Here is a 21,551-nt window from a genome sequence, read left to right on the forward strand (position 1 = left end):
CCGACGAAGGTGGGATTCGAACCCACGCGTGCTATGCACAATGGATTAGCAGTCCATCGCCTTAACCTCTCGGCCACCTCGTCGTTTGTGGTTGTGTGTCGATTGCGATTTCAAAGATGCTAACACTTTCACAGCACAAAAGGAGGGTTCTCTGACTTGTGGGTCCTGCACTTATATCAGGAGACACGATTGTCAGAAATTAAAGAAAGCAACACCGACGAAGGTGGGATTCGAACCCACACGTGCTATGCATAATGAATTAGAAGTCCATCGCCTTAACCTCTCGGCCACCTTGTCGTTTGTGGTTGTGTGTCGATTGCGATTTCAGAGATGCAAACACTTTCACAGCACAAAAGCAGCCGTATATAACTTGTGGGTCCTGCACTTACATGAGGAGACACGATTGTCAGAAATTAAAGAAAGCAACACCGACGAAGGTGGGATTCGAACCCACGCGTGCTATGCACAATGGATTAGCAGTCCATCGCCTTAACCTCTCGGCCACCTCTTCGTTTGTGGTTGTGTGTCGATAGCAATTTCAAAGAAGCAAACACTTTCACAGCACAAAAGAAGGCTTTTCTGACTTGTGGGTCCTGTAGTTACAGCAGGAGACACGATTGTCAGAAATTAAAGAAAGCAACACCGACAAAGGTGGGATTCGAACCCACGCGTGCTATGCACAATGGATTAGCAGTCCATCGTCTTAACCTCTTGGCCACCTCGTCGTTTGTGGTTGTGTGTCGATTGCGATTTCAAAGATGCAAACACTTTCACAGCACAAAAGCAGCCGTATATGACTTGTGGGTCCTGCACTTACACCAGGAGAAACGATTGTCAGAAATTAAAGAAAGCAACACCGACGAAGGTGGAATTCGAACCCACGCGTGCTATGCACAATGGATTAGCAGTCCATCGCCTTAACCTCTCGGCCACCTCGTCGTTTGTGGTTGTGTGTCGATTGCGATTTCAAAGATGCAAATATTTTCACAAAAGGAGGCTTATCTGACTTGTGGGTCCTGCACTTACATCAGGAGACAGGATTGTCAGAAATTAAAGAAAGCAACACCGGCGAAGGTGGGATTCGAACCCACGCGTGCTATGCACAATGGATTAGCAGTCCATCGCCTTAACCTCTCGGCCACCTCGTCAATTACAGTTGTGTGTCGATTGCGATTTCAAAGATGCACACTTTCACAGCACAAAAGGAGGCTTATCTGACTTGTGGGTCCTGCACTTACATCAGGAGACACGATTGTCAGAAATTAAAAAAAGCAACACCGACGAAGGTGGGATTCAAACCCACGCGTGCTATGCACAATGGATTAGCAGTCCATCGCCTTAACTTCTCGGCCACCTCGTCAATTACAGTTGTGTGTCGATTGCGATTTCAAAGATGCAAACACTTTCACAGCACAAAAGGAGGCTTATCTGACTTGTGGGTCCTGCACTTACATCAGGAGACACGATTGTCAGAAATTAAAAAAAGCAACACCGACGAAGGTGGGATTCAAACCCACGCGTGCTATGCACAATGGATTAGCAGTCCATCGCCTTAACCTCTCGGCCACCTCGTTGTTTGTGATTGTGTGTCAATTGCGATTTCAAAGATGCAAACACTTTCACAGCACAAAAGGAGGCTTATCTGACTTGTGGGTCCTGCACTTATATCAGGAGACACGATTGTCAGAAATTAAAGAAAGCAACACCGACTAAGGTGGGATTCGAACCCACGCGTGCTATGCACAATGGATTAACAGTCCATCGCCTTAACCTCTCGGCCACCTCGTCAATTACAGTTGTGTGTCGATTGCGATTTCAAAGATGCAAACACTTTCACAGCACAAAAGGAGGCTTATCTGACTTGTAGGTCCTGCACTTACATCAGGAGACAGGATTGTCAGAAATTAAAGAAAGCAACACCGACGAAGGCGGGATTCGAACCCACGCGTGCTATGCACAATGGATTAGCAGTCCATCGCCTTAACCTCTCGGCCACCTCGTCAATTACAGTTGTGTGTCGATTGCGATTTCAAAGATGCAAACACTTTCACAGCACAAAAGGAGGCTTATCTGACTTGTGGGTCCTGCACTTACATCAGGAGACACGATTGTCAGAAATTAAAAAAAGCAACAACGACGATGGTGGGATTCGAACCCAAGCGTGCAAAGCACAATGGATTAGCAGTCCATCGCCTTAACCTCTCGGCCACCTCGTCGTTTGTGGTTGTTTGTCGATTGCGATTTCAAAGATGCAAACACTTTCACAGCACAAAAGCAGCCGTATATGACTTGTGGGTCCTGCACTCACACCAGGAGACACGATTGTCAGAAATTAAAGAAAGCAACACCGACGAAGGTGGGATTTGAACCCATGCGTGCTATGCACAATGAATTAGCAGTCCATCGCCTTAACCTCTCGGCCACCTCGTCGTTTGTGGTTGTGTGTCAATTGCGATTTCAAAGATGCAAACACTTTCACAGCACAAATGGAGGCTTATCTGACTTGTGGGTCCTGCACTTATATGAGGAGACAAGATTGTCAGAAATTAAAGAAAGCAACACCGACAAAGGTGGGATTCGAACCCACGCGTGCTATGCACAATGGATTAGCAGTCCATCGCCTTAACCTCTCGGCCACCTCGTCGTTTGTGGTTGTGTGTCGATTGCGATTTCAAAGATACAAACACTTTCACAGCACAAAAGCAGCCGTATATGACTTGTGGGTCCTGCACTTACACCAGGAGAAACGATTGTCAGAAATTAAAGAAAGCAACACAGACGAAGGTGGGATTCGAACCCACGCGTGCTATGCACAAGGGATTAGCAGTCCATCGCCTTAACCTCTCGGCCACCTCGTCGTTTGTGGTTGTGTGTCGATAGCAATTTCAAAGAAGCAAACACTTTCACAGCACAAAAGAGGGCTTTTCTGACTTGTGGGTCCTGTAGTTACAGCAGGAGACACGATTGTCAGAAATTAAAGAAAGCAACACCGACGAAGGTGGGATTCGAACCCACACGTGCTATGCACAATGGATTAGCAGTCCATCGCCTTAACCTCTCGGCCACCTCGTCGTTTGTGGTTGTGTGTCGATTGCGATTTCAAAGATGCAAACACTTTCACAGCACAAAAGCAGCCGCATATGACTTGTGGGTCCTGCACTTACACCAGGAGACACGATTGTCAGAAATTAAAGAAAGCAACACCGACGAATGTGGGATTCGAACCCATGCGTGCTATGCACAATGGATTAGCAGTCCATCGCCTTAACCTCTCGGCCACCTCGTCGTTTGTGGTTGTATGTCGATACCAATTTCAAAGAAGCAAACACTTTCACAGCACAAAAGAGGGCTTTTCTGACTTGTGGGTCCTGTAGTTACAGCAGGAGACACGATTGTCAGAAATTAAAGAAAGCAACACCGACGAAGGTGGGATTCGAACCCACACGTGCTATGCACAATGGATTAGCAGTCCATCGCCTTAACCTCTCGGCCACCTCGTCGTTTGTGGTTGTGTGTCGATTGCGATTTCAAAGATGCAAACACTTTCACAGCACAAAAGCAGCCGCATATGACTTGTGGGTCCTGCACTTAAATCAGGAGACACGATTGTCAGAAATTAAAAAAAGCAACAACGACAAAGATGGGATTCGAACCCACGCGTGCAAAGCACAATGGATTAGCAGTGCATCGCCTTAATCTCTCGGCCACCTTGTCGTTTGTGGTTGTGTGTCGATAGCAATTTCAAAGAAGCAAACACTTTCACAGCACAAAAGCAGCCGTATATGACTTGTGGGTCCTGCACTCACACCAGGAGACACGATTGTCAGAAATTAAAGAAAGCAACACCGACGAAGGTGGGATTTGAACCCACGCGTGCTATGCACAATGGATTAGCAGTCCATCGCCTTAACCTCTCGGCCACCTCGTCGTTTGTGGTTGTGTGTCGATTGCGATTTCAAAGATGCAAACACTTTCACAGCACAAAAGCAGCCGCATATGACTTGTGGGTCCTGCACTTACACCAGGAGACACGATTGTCAGAAATTAAAGAAAGCAACACCGACGAAGGTGGGATTCGAACCCACGCGTGCTATGCACAATGGATTAGCAGCCCATCGCCTTAACCTCTCGGCCACCTCGCTGATTACGGTTGTGTGTCGATTGCAATTTCAAAGATGCAAATACTTTCACAGACCAAAAGCAGGATTATCTGACTTGTGGGTCCTGCACTTAAATCAGGAGACACGATTGTCAGAAATTAAAGAAAGCAACACTGACGAAGATGGGATTTGAACACACACGTGCAAAGCACAATGGATTAGCAGTCCATCGCTTTAACCTCTCGGCCACCTCGTCGTTTGTGGTTGTGTGTCGATAGCAATTTCAAAGAAGCAAACACTTTCACAGCACAAAAGAAGGCTTTTCTGACTTGTGGGTCCTGCACCTACATCAGGAGACAGGATTGTCAGAAATTAAAGAAAGCAACACTGACGAAGGTGGGATTTGAACCCATGCGTGCTATGCACAATGAATTAGCAGTCCATCGCCTTAACCTCTCAGCCACCTCGTCAATTACAGTTGTGTGTCGATTGCGATTTCAAAGATGCAAACACTTTCACAGCACAAAAGAAGGCTTTTCTGACTTGTGGGTCCTGTAGTTACAGCAGGAGACACGATTGTCAGAAATTAAAGAAAGCAACACCGACGAAGGTGGGATTCGAACCCACGCGTGCTATGCACAATGGATTAGCTGTCCATCGCCTTAACCTCTCGGCCACCTCGCCAATTACAGTTGTGTGTCGATTGCGATTTCAAAGATGCAAACACTTTCACAGCACAAAAGGAGGCTTTTCTGACTTGTGGGTCCTGTAGTTACAGCAGGAGACACGATTGTCAGAAATTAAAGAAAGTAACACCGACGAAGGTGGGATTCGAACCCACACGTGCTATGCACAATGGATTAGCAGTCCATCGCCTTAACCTCTCGGCCACCTCGTCGTTTGTGGTTGTGTGTCGATTGCGATTTCAAAGATGCAAACACTTTCACAGCACAAAAGCAGCCGCATATGACTTGTGGGTCCTGCACTTAAATCAGGAGACACGATTGTCAGAAATTAAAAAAAGCAACAACGACGAAGATGGGATTCGAACCCACGCGTGCAAAGCACAGTGGATTAGCAGTGCATCGCCTTAATCTCTGGGCCACCTTGTCGTTTGTGGTTGTGTGTCGATAGCAATTTCAAAGAAGCAAACACTTTCACAGCACAAAAGCAGCCGTATATGACTTGTGGGTCCTGCACTCACACCAGGAGACACGATTGTCAGAAATTAAAGAAAGCAACACCGACGAAGGTGGGATTTGAACCCACGCGTGCTATGCACAATGGATTAGCAGTCCATCGCCTTAACCTCTCGGCCACCTCGTCGTTTGTGGTAGTGTGTCAATTGCGATTTCAAAGATGCAAACACTTTCACAGCACAAAAGGAGGCTTATCTGACTTGTGGGTCCTGCACTTATATGAGGAGACACGATTGTCAGAAATTAAAGAAAGCAACACCGACGAAGGTGGGATTCGAACCCACGCGTGCTATGCACAATGGATTAGCAGTCCATCGCCTTAACCTCTCGGCCACCTCGTCGTTTGTGGTTGTGTGTCGATTGCGATTTCAAAGATGCAAACACTTTCACAGCACAAAAGCAGACGCTTATGACTTGTGGGTCCTGCACTTACACCAGGAGACACGATTGTCAGAAATTAAAGAAAGCAACACAGACAAAGGTGGGATTCGAACCTACGCGTGCTATGCACAATGGATTTGCAGTCCATCGCCTTAACCTCTCAGCCACCTCGTCGTTTGTGGTTGTGTGTGTCGATTGCGAATTCAAAGATGCAAACACTTTCACAGCACAAAAGGAGGCTTATCTGACTTGTGGGTCCTGCACTTATATCAGGAGACACGATTGTCAGAAATTAAAGAAAGCAACACCGAAGAAGGTGGGATTCGAACCCACGCGTGCTATGCACAATGGATTAGCAGTCCATCGCCTTAACCTCTCGGCCACCTAGTCGTTTGTGGTTGTGTGTCAATTGCGATTTCAAAGATGCAAACACTTTCACAGCACAAAAGAGGGCTTTTCTGACTTGTGGGTCCTGTAGTTACAGCAGGAGACACGATTGTCAGAAATTAAAGAAAGCAACACCGACGAAGGTGGGATTCGAACCCACACGTGCTATGCACAATGGATTAGCAGTCCATCGCCTTAACCTCTCGGCCACCTCGTCGTTTGTGGTTGTGTGTCGATTGCGATTTCAAAGATGCAAACACTTTCACAGCACAAAAGCAGCCGCATATGACTTGTGGGTCCTGCACTTAAATCAGGAGACACGATTGTCAGAAATTAAAAAAAGCAACAACGACGAAGATGGGATTCGAACCCACGCGTGCAAAGCACAGTGGATTAGCAGTGCATCGCCTTAATCTCTGGGCCACCTTGTCGTTTGTGGTTGTGTGTCGATAGCAATTTCAAAGAAGCAAACACTTTCACAGCACAAAAGCAGCCGTATATGACTTGTGGGTCCTGCACTCACACCAGGAGACACGATTGTCAGAAATTAAAGAAAGCAACACCGACGAAGGTGGGATTTGAACCCACGCGTGCTATGCACAATGGATTAGCAGTCCATCGCCTTAACCTCTCGGCCACCTCGTCGTTTGTGGTAGTGTGTCAATTGCGATTTCAAAGATGCAAACACTTTCACAGCACAAAAGGAGGCTTATCTGACTTGTGGGTCCTGCACTTATATGAGGAGACACGATTGTCAGAAATTAAAGAAAGCAACACCGACGAAGGTGGGATTCGAACCCACGCGTGCTATGCACAATGGATTAGCAGTCCATCGCCTTAACCTCTCGGCCACCTCGTCGTTTGTGGTTGTGTGTCGATTGCGATTTCAAAGATGCAAACACTTTCACAGCACAAAAGCAGCCGCTTATGACTTGTGGGTCCTGCACTTACACCAGGAGACACGATTGTCAGAAATTAAAGAAAGCAACACCGACAAAGGTGGGATTCGAACCTACGCGTGCTATGCACAATGGATTTGCAGTCCATCGCCTTAACCTCTCAGCCACCTCGTCGTTTGTGGTTGTGTGTGTCGATTGCGAATTCAAAGATGCAAACACTTTCACAGCACAAAAGGAGGCTTATCTGACTTGTGGGTCCTGCACTTATATCAGGAGACACGATTGTCAGAAATTAAAGAAAGCAACACCGAAGAAGGTGGGATTCGAACCCACGCGTGCTATGCACAATGGATTAGCAGTCCATCGCCTTAACCTCTCGGCCACCTAGTCGTTTGTGGTTGTGTGTCAATTGCGATTTCAAAGATGCAAACACTTTCACAGCACAAAAGAGGGCTTTTCTGACTTGTGGGTCCTGTAGTTACAGCAGGAGACACGATTGTCAGAAATTAAAGAAAGCAACACCGACGAAGGTGGGATTCGAACCCACACGTGCTATGCACAATGGATTAGCAGTCCATCGCCTTAACCTCTCGGCCACCTCGTCGTTTGTGGTTGTGTGTCGATTGCGATTTCAAAGATGCAAACACTTTCACAGCACAAAAGCAGCCGCATATGACTTGTGGGTCCTGCACTTAAATCAGGAGACACGATTGTCAGAAATTAAAAAAAGCAACAACGACGAAGATGGGATTCGAACCCACGCGTGCAAAGCACAATGGATTAGCAGTGCATCGCCTTAATCTCTCGGCCACCTTGTCGTTTGTGGTTGTGTGTCGATAGCAATTTCAAAGAAGCAAACACTTTCACAGCACAAAAGCAGCCGTATATGACTTGTGGGTCCTGCACTCACACCAGGAGACACGATTGTCAGAAATTAAAGAAAGCAACACCGACGAAGGTGGGATTTGAACCCACGCGTGCTATGCACAATGGATTAGCAGTCCATCGCCTTAACCTCTCGGCCACCTCGTCGTTTGTGGTTGTGTGTCGATTGCGATTTCAAAGATGCAAACACTTTCACAGCACAAAAGCAGCCGCATATGACTTGTGGGTCCTGCACTTACACCAGGAGACACGATTGTCAGAAATTAAAGAAAGCAACACCGACGAAGGTGGGATTCGAACCCACGCGTGCTATGCACAATGGATTAGCAGCCCATCGCCTTAACCTCTCGGCCACCTCGCTGATTACGGTTGTGTGTCGATTGCAATTTCAAAGATGCAAATACTTTCACAGACCAAAAGCAGGATTATCTGACTTGTGGGTCCTGCACTTAAATCAGGAGACACGATTGTCAGAAATTAAAGAAAGCAACACTGACGAAGATGGGATTTGAACACACACGTGCAAAGCACAATGGATTAGCAGTCCATCGCTTTAACCTCTCGGCCACCTCGTCGTTTGTGGTTGTGTGTCGATAGCAATTTCAAAGAAGCAAACACTTTCACAGCACAAAAGAAGGCTTTTCTGACTTGTGGGTCCTGCACCTACATCAGGAGACAGGATTGTCAGAAATTAAAGAAAGCAACACTGACGAAGGTGGGATTTGAACTCATGCGTGCTATGCACAATGAATTAGCAGTCCATCACCTTAACCTCTCAGCCACCTCGTCAATTACAGTTGTGTGTCGATTGCGATTTCAAAGATGCAAACACTTTCACAGCACAAAAGAAGGCTTTTCTGACTTGTGGGTCCTGTAGTTACAGCAGGAGACACGATTGTCAGAAATTAAAGAAAGCAACACCGACGAAGGTGGGATTCGAACCCACGCGTGCTATGCACAATGGATTAGCTGTCCATCGCCTTAACCTCTCGGCCACCTCGCCAATTACAGTTGTGTGTCGATTGCGATTTCAAAGATGCAAACACTTTCACAGCACAAAAGGAGGCTTATCTGACTTGTGGGTCCTGCACTTACATCAGGAGACACGATTGTCAGAAATTTAAAAAAGCAACACCGACGAAGGTGGGATTCGAACCCAAGCGTGCAAAGCACAATGGATTAGCAGTCCATCGCCTTAACCTCTCGGCCACCTCGTCGTTTGTGGTTGTGTGTCGATAGCAATTTCAAAGAAGCAAACACTTTCACAGCACAAAAGCAGCCGTATATGACTTGTGGGTCCTGCACTCACACCAGGAGACACGATTGTCAGAAATTAAAGAAAGCAACACCGAAGAAGGTGGGATTCGAACCCACGCGTGCTATGCACAATAAATTAGCAGTCCATCGCCTTAACCTCTCGGCCACCTAGTCGTTTGTGGTTGTGTGTCAATTGCGATTTCAAAGATGCAAACACTTTCACAGCACAAAAGGAGGCTTATCTGACTTGTGGGTCCTGCACTTATATGAGGAGACACGATTGTCAGAAATTAAAGAAAGCAACACCGACGAATGTGGGATTCGAACCCATGCGTGCTATGCACAATGGATTAGCAGTCCATCGCCTTAACCTCTCGGCCACCTCGTCGTTTGTGGTTGTGTGTCGATAGCAATTTCAAAGAAGCAAACACTTTCACAGCACAAAAGAGGGCTTTTCTGACTTGTGGGTCCTGTAGTTACAGCAGGAGACACGATTGTCAGAAATTAAAGAAAGCAACACCGACGAAGGTGGGATTCGAACCCACACGTGCTATGCACAATGGATTAGCAGTCCATCGCCTTAACCTCTCGGCCACCTCGTCGTTTGTGGTTGTGTGTCGATTGCGATTTCAAAGATGCAAACACTTTCACAGCACAAAAGAAGGCTTTTCTGACTTGTGGGTCCTGTAGTTACAGCAGGAGACACGATTGTCAGAAATTAAAGAAAGCAACACCGACGAAGGTGGGATTCGAACCCACGCGTGCTATGCACAATGGATTAGCTGTCCATCGCCTTAACCTCTCGGCCACCTCGCCAATTACAGTTGTGTGTCGATTGCGATTTCAAAGATGCAAACACTTTCACAGCACAAAAGGAGGCTTATCTGACTTGTGGGTCCTGCACTTACATCAGGAGACACGATTGTCAGAAATTTAAAAAAGCAACACCGACGAAGGTGGGATTCGAACCCAAGCGTGCAAAGCACAATGGATTAGCAGTCCATCGCCTTAACCTCTCGGCCACCTCGTCGTTTGTGGTTGTGTGTCGATAGCAATTTCAAAGAAGCAAACACTTTCACAGCACAAAAGCAGCCGTATATGACTTGTGGGTCCTGCACTCACACCAGGAGACACGATTGTCAGAAATTAAAGAAAGCAACACCGAAGAAGGTGGGATTCGAACCCACGCGTGCTATGCACAATAAATTAGCAGTCCATCGCCTTAACCTCTCGGCCACCTAGTCGTTTGTGGTTGTGTGTCAATTGCGATTTCAAAGATGCAAACACTTTCACAGCACAAAAGGAGGCTTATCTGACTTGTGGGTCCTGCACTTATATGAGGAGACACGATTGTCAGAAATTAAAGAAAGCAACACCGACGAATGTGGGATTCGAACCCATGCGTGCTATGCACAATGGATTAGCAGTCCATCGCCTTAACCTCTCGGCCACCTCGTCGTTTGTGGTTGTGTGTCGATAGCAATTTCAAAGAAGCAAACACTTTCACAGCACAAAAGAGGGCTTTTCTGACTTGTGGGTCCTGTAGTTACAGCAGGAGACACGATTGTCAGAAATTAAAGAAAGCAACACCGACGAAGGTGGGATTCGAACCCACACGTGCTATGCACAATGGATTAGCAGTCCATCGCCTTAACCTCTCGGCCACCTCGTCGTTTGTGGTTGTGTGTCGATTGCGATTTCAAAGATGCAAACACTTTCACAGCACAAAAGCAGCCGCATATGACTTGTGGGTCCTGCACTTAAATCAGGAGACACGATTGTCAGAAATTAAAAAAAGCAACAACGACGAAGATGGGATTCGAACCCACGCGTGCAAAGCACAGTGGATTAGCAGTGCATCGCCTTAATCTCTGGGCCACCTTGTCGTTTGTGGTTGTGTGTCGATAGCAATTTCAAAGAGGCAAACACTTTCACAGCACAAAAGCAGCCGTATATGACTTGTGGGTCCTGCACTCACACCAGGAGACACGATTGTCAGAAATTAAAGAAAGCAACACCGACGAAGGTGGGATTTGAACCCACGCGTGCTATGCACAATGGATTAGCAGTCCATCGCCTTAACCTCTCGGCCACCTCGTCGTTTGTGGTAGTGCGTCAATTGCGATTTCAAAGATGCAAACACTTTCACAGCACAAAAGGAGGCTTATCTGACTTGTGGGTCCTGCACTTATATGAGGAGACACGATTGTCAGAAATTAAAGAAAGCAACACCGACGAAGGTGGGATTCGAACCCACGCGTGCTATGCACAATGGATTAGCAGTCCATCGCCTTAACCTCTCGGCCACCTCGTCGTTTGTGGTTGTGTGTCGATTGCGATTTCAAAGATGCAAACACTTTCACAGCACAAAAGCAGCCGCTTATGACTTGTGGGTCCTGCACTTACACCAGGAGACACGATTGTCAGAAATTAAAGAAAGCAACACCGACAAAGGTGGGATTCGAACCCACGCGTGCTATGCACAATGGATTTGCAGTCCATCGCCTTAACCTCTCAGCCACCTCGTCGTTTGTGGTTGTGTGTGTCGATTGCGAATTCAAAGATGCAAACACTTTCACAGCACAAAAGGAGGCTTATCTGACTTGTGGGTCCTGCACTTATATCAGGAGACACGATTGTCAGAAATTAAAGAAAGCAACACCGAAGAAGGTGGGATTCGAACCCACGCGTGCTATGCACAATGGATTAGCAGTCCATCACCTTAACCTCTCGGCCACCTAGTCGTTTGTGGTTGTGTGTCAATTGCGATTTCAAAGATGCAAACACTTTCACAGCACAAAAGGAGGCTTCTCTGACTTGTGGGTCCTGCACTTATATCAGGAGACACGATTGTCAGAAATTAGAGAAAGCAACACCGACGAAGGTGGGATTCGAACCCACACGTGCTATGCACAATGGATTAGCAGTCCATCGCCTTAACCTCTCGGCCACCTCGTCGTTTGTGGTTGTGTGTCGATAGCAATTTCAAAGAAGCAAACACTTTCACAGCACAAAAGAGGGCATTTCTGACTTGTGGGTCCTGTAGTTACAGCAGGAGACACGATTGTCAGAAATTAAAGAAAGCAACACCGACGAAGGTGGGATTCGAACCCACACGTGCTATGCACAATGGATTAGCAGTCCATCGCCTTAACTTCTTGGCCACCTCGTCGTTTGTGGTTGTGTGTCGATAGCAATTTCAAAGAAGCAAACACTTTCACAGCACAAAAAAAGGCTTTTCTGACTTGTGGGTCCTGTAGTTGCAGCAGGAGACACGATTGTCAGAAATTAAAGAAAGCAGCACCGACGAAGGTGGGATTCAAACCCACGCGTGCTATGCAGAATGGATTTGCAGTCCATCGCCTTAACCTCTCGGCCACCTCGTCAACTACGGTTGTGTCGATTGCGATTTCAAAGATGCAAACACTTTCACAGCACAAAAGCAGGCTTGTCTGACTTGTGGGTCCTGCACTTACATCAGGAGACACGATTGTCAGAAATTAAAAAAAGCAACACCGACGAAGTTAAGATTCGAACACACGCGTGCAAAGCACAATGGATTAGCAGTCCATCGCCTTAACCGCTCGGCCACCTCATCGTTTGCGGTTGTGTGTCGATTGCGATTTCAAAGATGCAAACACTTTCACAGCACAAAAGAAGGCTTATCTGACTTGTGGGTCCTGCACTTACATCAGGAGACACGAATGTCAGAATTTAAAGAAAGCAACACCGACGAAGGTGGGATTCGAACCCACGCGTGCTATGCACAATGGATTTGTAGTCCATCGCCTTAACCTCTCGGGCACCTCGTCAATTACGGTTGTGTGTCGAATGCGATTTCAAAGATGCAAACACTTTCACAGCACAAAAGGAGGCTTGTCTGACTTGTGGGTCGTGCACTTACATCAGGAGACACGATTGTCAGAAATTAAAAAAAGCAACATCGACGAAGGTGGGATTCGAACCCACGCGCGCAAAGCACAATGGATTAGCAGTCCATCGCCTTAACCTCTCGGCCACCTCGTCGTTTGCAGTTATGTGTCGATTGCGATTTCAAAGATGCAAATACTTTCACAGCACAAAAGGAGGCTTATCTGACTTGTGGGTCCTGCACTTACATCAGGAGACACGATTGTCAGAAATTAAAGAAAGCAACACCGACGAAGGTGGGATTTGAACACACGCGTGCAAAGCACAATGGATTAGCAGTCCATCGCCTTAACCTTTCGGCCACCTTGTCGTTTGTGGTTGTGTGTCGATTGCAATTTCAAAGATGCAAACACTTTCACAGCACAAAAGCAGCCGTATATGACTTGTGGGTCTTGCACTTACACCAGGAGACACTATTGTTAGAAATTAAAGAAAGCAACACCGACGAAGGTGGGATTCGAACCCACGCGTGCTATGCACAAAGGATTAGCAGTCCATCGCCTTAACCTCTCGGCCACCTCGTCTTTTGTGGTTGTGTGTGTCGATTGCGAATTCAAAGATGCAAACACTTTCACAGCACAAAAGGAGGCTTATCTGACTTGTGGGTCCTGCACTTATATCAGGAGACACGATTGTCAGAAATTAAAGAAAGCAACACCGACGAAGGTGGGATTCAAACCTACGCGTGCTATGCACAATGGATTAGCAGTCCATCGCCTTAACCTCTTGGCCACCTCGTCAATTACAGTTGTGTGTCGATTGCGATTTCAAAGATGCAAACACTTTCACAGCACAAAAGGAGGCTTATCTGACTTGTGGGTCCTGCACTTACTTCAGGAGACACGATTGTCAGAAATTAAAGAAAACAACACCGACGAATGTGGTATTCAAACCCACGCGTGCAAAGCACAATGGATTAGCAGTCCATCGCCTTAACCTCTTGGCCACCTCGTCAATTACGGTTGTGTGTTGATTGCGATTTCAAAGATGCAAACACTTTCATAGCACAAAAGGAGGCTTGTCTGACTTGTGGGTCGTGCACTTACATCAGGAGACACGATTGTCAGAAATTAAAAAAAGCAACAACGACAAAGGTGGGATTCGAACCCACGCGTGCTATGCACAATGGATTAGCAGTCCATCGCCTTAACCTTTCGGCCACCTCATCGTTGGCAGTTGTGTGTCGATTGCGATTTCAAAGATGCAAACACTTTCACAGCACAAAAGAAGGCTTATCTGACTTGTGGGTCCTGCACTTACACCAGGAGACACGATTGTCAGAAATTAAAGAAAGCAACACCGACGAAGGTGGGATTCGAACCCACGCGTGCTATGCACAATGGATTAGCAGTCCATCGCCTTAACCTCTCGGCCACCTCGTCAATTACAGTTGGGTGTCGATTGCAATTTCAAAGATGCAAATACTTTCACAGCACAAAAGGAGGCTTATCTGACTTGTGGGTCCTGCCCTTACATCAGGAGACACGATTGTCAGAAATTAAAGAAAGCAACACCGATGAAGGTGGGATTTGAACACACGCGTGCAAAGCACAATGGATTAGCAGTCCATCGCCTTAACCTCTCGGCCACCTCATCAATTATGGTTGTGTGTCGATTGCGATTTCAAAGATGCAAACACTTTCACAGCACAAAAGAAGGCTTATCTGACTTGTGGGTCCTGCACTTACACCAGGAGACACGATTGTCAGAAATTAAAGAAAGCAACACCGACGAAGGTGGGATTCGAACCCACGCTTGCAAAGCACAATGGATTAGCAGTCCATCGCCTTAACCTCTTGGCCACCTCATCGCTTGTGGTTTTGTGTTGATTGCGATTTCAAAGATGCAAACACTTTCACAGCACAAAAGCAGCCGTATCTGACTTGTGGGTCCTGCACTTACACCAGGAGACACGATTGTCAGAAATTAAAGAAAGCAACACCGACGAAGGTGGGATTCGAACCCACGCTTGCAAAGCACAATGGATTAGCAGTCCATCGCCTTAACCTCTTGGCCACCTCGTCGCTTGTGGTTTTGTGTTGATTGCGATTTCAAAGATGCAAACACTTTCACAGCACAAAAGCAGACATATCTGACTTGTGGGTCCTGCACTTACACCAGGAGACACGATTGTCAGAAATTAAAGAAAGCAACACCGACGAAGGTGGGATTCGAACCCACGCGTGCAAAGCACAATGGATTAGCAGTCCATCGCCTTAACTTCTTGGCCACCTCGTCGCTTGTGTTTTTGTGTCGATAGCAATTTCAAAGAAGCAAACACTTTCACAGCACAAAAAAAGGCTTTTCTGACTTGTGGGTCCTGTAGTTGCAGCAGGAGACACGATTGTCAGAAATTAAAGAAAGCAGCACCGACGAAGGTGGGATTCAAACCCACGCGTGCTATGCAGAATGGATTTGCAGTCCATCGCCTTAACCTCTCGGCCACCTCGTCAACTATGGTTGTGTTGATTGCGATTTCAAAGATGCAAACACTTTCACAGCACAAAAGCAGGCTTGTCTGACTTGTGGGTCCTGCACTTACATCAGGAGACACGATTGTCAGAAATTAAAAAAAGCAACACCGACGAAGTTAAGATTCGAACCCACGCGTGCAAAGCACAATGGATTAGCAGTCCATCGCCTTAACCGCTCGGCCACCTCATCGTTTGCGGTTGTGTGTCGATTGCGATTTCAAAGATGCAAACACTTTCACAGCACAAAAGAAGGCTTATCTGACTTGTGGGTCCTGCACTTACATCAGGAGACACGAATGTCAGAATTTAAAGAAAGCAACACCGACGAAGGTGGGATTCGAACCCACGCGTGCTATGCACAATGGATTTGTAGTCCATCGCCTTAACCTCTCGGGCACCTCGTCAATTACGGTTGTGTGTCGAATGCGATTTCAAAGATGCAAACACTTTCACAGCACAAAAGGAGGCTTGTCTGACTTGTGGGTCGTGCACTTACATCAGGAGACACGATTGTCAGAAATTAAAAAAAGCAACATCGACGAAGGTGGGATTCGAACCCACGCGCGCAAAGCACAATGGATTAGCAGTCCATCGCCTTAACCTCTCGGCCACCTCGTCGTTTGCAGTTATGTGTCGATTGCGATTTCAAAGATGCAAATACTTTCACAGCACAAAAGGAGGCTTATCTGACTTGTGGGTCCTGCACTTACATCAGGAGACACGATTGTCAGAAATTAAAGAAAGCAACACCGACGAAGGTGGGATTTGAACACACGCGTGCAAAGCACAATGGATTAGCAGTCCATCGCCTTAACCTTTCGGCCACGTTGTCGTTTGTGGTTGTGTGTCGATTGCAATTTCAAAGATGCAAACACTTTCACAGCACAAAAGCAGCCGTATATGACTTGTGGGTCTTGCACTTACACCAGGAGACACTATTGTTAGAAATTAAAGAAAGCAACACCGACGAAGGTGGGATTCGAACCCACGCGTGCTATGCACAAAGGATTAGCAGTCCATCGCCTTAACCTCTCGGCCACCTCGTCTTTTGTGGTTGTCTGTGTCGATTGCGAATTCAAAGATGCAAACACTTTCACAGCACAAAAGGAGGCTTATCTGACTTGTGGGTCCTGCACTTATATCAGGAGACACGATTGTCAGAAATTAAAGAAAGCAACACCGACGAAGGTGGGATTCAAACCCACGCGTGCTATGCACAATGGATTAGCAGTCCATCGCCTTAACCTCTTGGCCACCTCGTCAATTACAGTTGTGTGTCGATTGCGATTTCAAAGATGCAAACACTTTCACAGCACAAAAGGAGGCTTATCTGACTTGTGGGTCCTGCACTTACTTCAGGAGACACGATTGTCAGAAATTAAAGAAAACAACACCGACGAATGTGGTATTCAAACCCACGCGTGCAAAGCACAATGGATTAGCAGTCCATCGCCTTAACCTCTTGGCCACCTCGTCAATTACGGTTGTGTGTTGATTGCGATTTCAAAGATGCAAACACTTTCATAGCACAAAAGGAGGCTTGTCTGACTTGTGGGTCGTGCACTTACATCAGGAGACACGATTGTCAGAAATTAAAAAAAGCAACAACGACAAAGGTGGGATTCGAACCCACGCGTGCTATGCACAATGGATTAGCAGTCCATCGCCTTAACCTTTCGGCCACCTCATCGTTGGCAGTTGTGTGTCGATTGCGATTTCAAAGATGCAAACACTTTCACAGCACAAAAGAAGGCTTATCTGACTTGTGGGTCCTGCACTTACACCAGGAGACACGATTGTCAGAAATTAAAGAAAGCAACACCGACGAAGGTGGGATTCGAACCCACGCGTGCTATGCACAATGGATTAGCAGTCCATCGCCTTAACCTCTCGGCCACCTCGTCAATTACAGTTGGGTGTCGATTGCAATTTCAAAGATGCAAATACTTTCACAGCACAAAAGGAGGCTTATCTGACTTGTGGGTCCTGCCCTTACATCAGGAGACACGATTGTCAGAAATTAAAGAAAGCAACACCGATGAAGGTGGGATTTGAACACACGCGTGCAAAGCACAATGGATTAGCAGTCCATCGCCTTAACCTCTCGGCCACCTCATCAATTATGGTTGTGTGTCGATTGCGATTTCAAAGATGCAAACACTTTCACAGCACAAAAGAAGGCTTATCTGACTTGTGGGTCCTGCACTTACACCAGGAGACACGATTGTCAGAAATTAAAGAAAGCAACACCGACGAAGGTGGGATTCGAACCCACGCTTGCAAAGCACAATGGATTAGCAGTCCATCGCCTTAACCTCTTGGCCACCTCATCGCTTGTGGTTTTGTGTTGATTGCGATTTCAAAGATGCAAACACTTTCACAGCACAAAAGCAGCCGTATCTGACTTGTGGGTCCTGCACTTACACCAGGAGACACGATTGTCAGAAATTAAAGAAAGCAACACCGACGAAGGTGGGATTCGAACCCACGCTTGCAAAGCACAATGGATTAGCAGTCCATCGCCTTAACCTCTTGGCCACCTCGTCGCTTGTGGTTTTGTGTTGATTGCGATTTCAAAGATGCAAACACTTTCACAGCACAAAAGCAGACATATCTGACTTGTGGGTCCTGCACTTACACCAGGAGACACGATTGTCAGAAATTAAAGAAAGCAACACCGACGAAGGTGGGATTCGAACCCACGCGTGCAAAGCACAATGGATTAGCAGTCCATCGCCTTAACTTCTTGGCCACCTCGTCGCTTGTGTTTTTGTGTCGATAGCAATTTCAAAGAAGCAAACACTTTCACAGCACAAAAAAAGGCTTTTCTGACTTGTGGGTCCTGTAGTTGCAGCAGGAGACATGATTGTCAGAAATTAAAGAAAGCAGCACCGACGAAGGTGGGATTCAAACCCACTCGTGCTATGCAGAATGGATTTGCAGTCCATCGCCTTAACCTCTCGGCCACCTCGTCAACTATGGTTGTGTTGATTGCGATTTCAAAGATGCAAACACTTTCACAGCACAAAAGCAGGCTTGTCTGACTTGTGGGTCCTGCACTTACATCAGGAGACACGATTGTCAGAAATTAAAAAAAGCAACACCGACGAAGTTAAGATTCGAACCCACGCGTGCAAAGCACAATGGATTAGCAGTCCATCGCCTTAACAGCTCGGCCACCTCATCGTTTGCGGTTGTGTGTCGATTGCGATTTCAAAGATGCAAACACTTTCACAGCACAAAAGAAGGCTTATCTGACTTGTGGGTCCTGCACTTACAACAGGAGACACGATTGTCAGAAATTAAAGAAAGCAACACCGACGAAGGTGGGATTCGAACCCACGCTTGCTATGCACAATGGATTAGCAGTCCATCGCCTTAACCTCTCGGCCACCTCATCAATTACGGTTGTGTGTCGATTGCGATTTCAAAGATGCAAATACTTTCACAGCACAAAAGGAGGCTTATCTGACTTGTGGGTCCTGCACTTACACCAGGAGACACGATTGTCAGAAATTAAAGAAACAACACCGACGAAGGTGGGATTTGAACACACCCGTACAAAGCACAATGGATTAGCAGTCCATCGCCTTAACCTCTTGGCCACCTCGCCAATTACGGTTGCGTGTCGATTGCGATTTCAAAGATGCAAATACTTTCACAGCACAAAAGGAGGCTTATCTGACTTGTGGGTCCTGCACTTCAGGAGACACGATTGTCAGAAATTAAAGAAAACAACACTGACAAATGTGGGATTTGGGCACACGCGTGCAAAGCACAATGGATTAGCAGTCCATCGCCTTAACCTCTCGGCCACCTCGTCGTTTGTGGTTGTGTGTCAATAGCAATTTCAAAGAAGCAAACACTTTCACATCACAAAAGAAGGCTTTTCTGACTTGTGGGTCCTGCACTTACATCAGGAGACACGATTGTCAGAAATTAAAGAAAGCAACACCGACGAAGGTGGGATTTGAACACACGCGTGCAAAGCACAATGGATTAGCAGTCCATCGCCTTAACCTCTCGGCCACCTCGTCGTTTGTGGTTGTGTGTCGATAGCAATTTCAAAGAAGCAAACACTTTCACAGCACAAAAGCAGCCGTATATGACTTGTGGCTCCTGCACTTACAACAGGAGACACGATTGTCAGAAATTAAAGAAAGCAACACCGACGAAGGTGGGATTCGAACCCACGCGTGCTATGCACAATGGATTAGCAGTCCATCGCCTTAACCTCTCGGCCACCTCATCGTTTGTGGTTGTGTGTCGATTGCGATTTCAAAGATGCAAACACTTTCACAGCACAAAAGGAGCCGTATCTGACTTGTGGGTCCAGCACTTACACCAGGAGACACAATTGTCAGAAATTAAAGAAAGCAACACCAACGAAGGTGGGATTCGAACCCACACATGCTATGCACAATGGATTAGCAGTCCATCGCCTTAACCTCTCGGCCACCTCGTCAAGAACGGTTGTGTGTCGATTGCAATTTCAAAGATGCAAACACTTTCACAACACAAAAGGAGGCTTGTCTGACTTGTGGGTCCTGCACTTACATCAGGAGACACAATTGTCAGAAATTAAAGAAAGCAACACCGACGAAGGTGGGATTCAAACCCACGCTTGCTATGCACAATGGATTAGCAGTCCATCGCCTTAACCTCTCGGCCACCTCATCGTTTGTGTTTGTGTGTCGATTGCGATTTCAAAGATGCAAACACTTTCACAGCACAAAAGGAGGCTTATCTGACTTGTGGGTCCTGCACTTATATCAGGAGACACGATTGTCAGAAATTAAAGAAAGCAACACCGACGAAGGTGGGATTCAAACCCACGCGTGCTATGCACAATGGATTAGCAGTCCATCGCCTTAACCTCTCGGCCACCTCGTCAATTATGGTTGTGTGTCGATTGCGATTTCAAAGATGCAAACACTTTCACAGCACAAAAGAAGGCTTATCTGACTTGTGGGTCCTGCACTTACACCAGGAGACACGATTGTCAGAAATTAAAGAAAGCAACACCGACGAAGGTGGGATTCGAACCCACGCTTGCAAAGCACAATGGATTAGCAGTCCATCGCCTTAACCTCTTGGCCACCTCGTCGCTTGTGGTTTTGTGTTGATTGCGATTTCAAAGATGCAAACACTTTCACAGCACAAAAGCAGACATATCTGACTTGTGGGTCCTGCACTTACACCAGGAGACACGATTGTCAGAAATTAAAGAAAGCAACACCGACGAAGGTGGGATTCGAACCCACGCGTGCAAAGCACAATGGATTAGCAGTCCATCGCCTTAACTTCTTGGCCACCTCGTCGCTTGTGTTTTTGTGTCGATAGCAATTTCAAAGAAGCAAACACTTTCACAGCACAAAAAAAGGCTTTTCTGACTTGTGGGTCCTGTAGTTGCAGCAGGAGACACGATTGTCAGAAATTAAAGAAAGCAGCACCGACGAAGGTGGGATTCAAACCCACGCGTGCTATGCAGAATGGATTTGCAGTCCATCGCCTTAACCTCTCGGCCACCTCGTCAACTATGGTTGTGTCGATTGCGATTTCAAAGATGCAAACACTTTCACAGCACAAAAGCAGGCTTGTCTGACTTGTGGGTCCTGCACTTACATCAGGAGACACGATTGTCAGAAATTAAAAAAAGCAACACCGACGAAGTTAAGATTCGAACCCACGCGTGCAAAGCACAATGGATTAGCAGTCCATCGCCTTAACCTCTCGGCCACCTCATCGTTGGCAGTTGTGTGTCGATTGCGATTTCAAAGATGCAAACACTTTCACAGCACAAAAGAAGGCTTATCTGACTTGTGGGTCCTGCACTTACACCAGGAGACACGATTGTCAGAAATTAAAGAAAGCAACACCGACGAAGGTGGGATTCGAACCCACGCGTGCTATGCACAATGGATTAGCAGTCCATCGCCTTAACCTCTCGGCCACCTCGTCAATTACAGTTGGGTGTCGATTGCAATTTCAAAGATGCAAATACTTTCACAGCACAAAAGGAGGCTTATCTGACTTGTG

General features: G+C 46.7%; 8 non-coding genes across 8 annotated transcripts; all 8 read right to left on the reverse strand.

Moving 5' to 3' along the window:
• Positions 1–5,772: 5,772 nt before the first annotated feature.
• On the reverse strand, positions 5,773–5,854 carry trnac-gca (transfer RNA cysteine (anticodon GCA)). The gene has a single exon. It is a non-coding gene; the product is annotated as a tRNA-Cys (tRNA).
• Positions 5,855–7,058: 1,204 nt separating this feature from the next.
• Positions 7,059–7,140, reverse strand: trnac-gca (transfer RNA cysteine (anticodon GCA)). Its single transcript has one exon. It is a non-coding gene; the product is annotated as a tRNA-Cys (tRNA).
• A 4,414-nt stretch (positions 7,141–11,554) lies between these two features.
• On the reverse strand, positions 11,555–11,636 carry trnac-gca (transfer RNA cysteine (anticodon GCA)). The gene has a single exon. It is a non-coding gene; the product is annotated as a tRNA-Cys (tRNA).
• A 776-nt stretch (positions 11,637–12,412) lies between these two features.
• trnac-gca (transfer RNA cysteine (anticodon GCA)) lies at positions 12,413–12,494 on the reverse strand. Its single transcript has one exon. It is a non-coding gene; the product is annotated as a tRNA-Cys (tRNA).
• Positions 12,495–12,838: 344 nt separating this feature from the next.
• On the reverse strand, positions 12,839–12,920 carry trnac-aca (transfer RNA cysteine (anticodon ACA)). The gene has a single exon. It is a non-coding gene; the product is annotated as a tRNA-Cys (tRNA).
• A 2,488-nt stretch (positions 12,921–15,408) lies between these two features.
• On the reverse strand, positions 15,409–15,490 carry trnac-gca (transfer RNA cysteine (anticodon GCA)). The gene has a single exon. It is a non-coding gene; the product is annotated as a tRNA-Cys (tRNA).
• Positions 15,491–15,834: 344 nt separating this feature from the next.
• trnac-aca (transfer RNA cysteine (anticodon ACA)) lies at positions 15,835–15,916 on the reverse strand. The gene has a single exon. It is a non-coding gene; the product is annotated as a tRNA-Cys (tRNA).
• Positions 15,917–20,965: 5,049 nt separating this feature from the next.
• Positions 20,966–21,047, reverse strand: trnac-gca (transfer RNA cysteine (anticodon GCA)). The gene has a single exon. It is a non-coding gene; the product is annotated as a tRNA-Cys (tRNA).
• Between the last annotated feature and the right edge of the window lie 504 nt (positions 21,048–21,551).

This window comes from Brachyhypopomus gauderio, unplaced genomic scaffold, assembly GCF_052324685.1.
Source record: "Brachyhypopomus gauderio isolate BG-103 unplaced genomic scaffold, BGAUD_0.2 sc63, whole genome shotgun sequence".
In the NCBI taxonomy this organism is placed as follows: domain Eukaryota; kingdom Metazoa; phylum Chordata; class Actinopteri; order Gymnotiformes; family Hypopomidae; genus Brachyhypopomus; species Brachyhypopomus gauderio.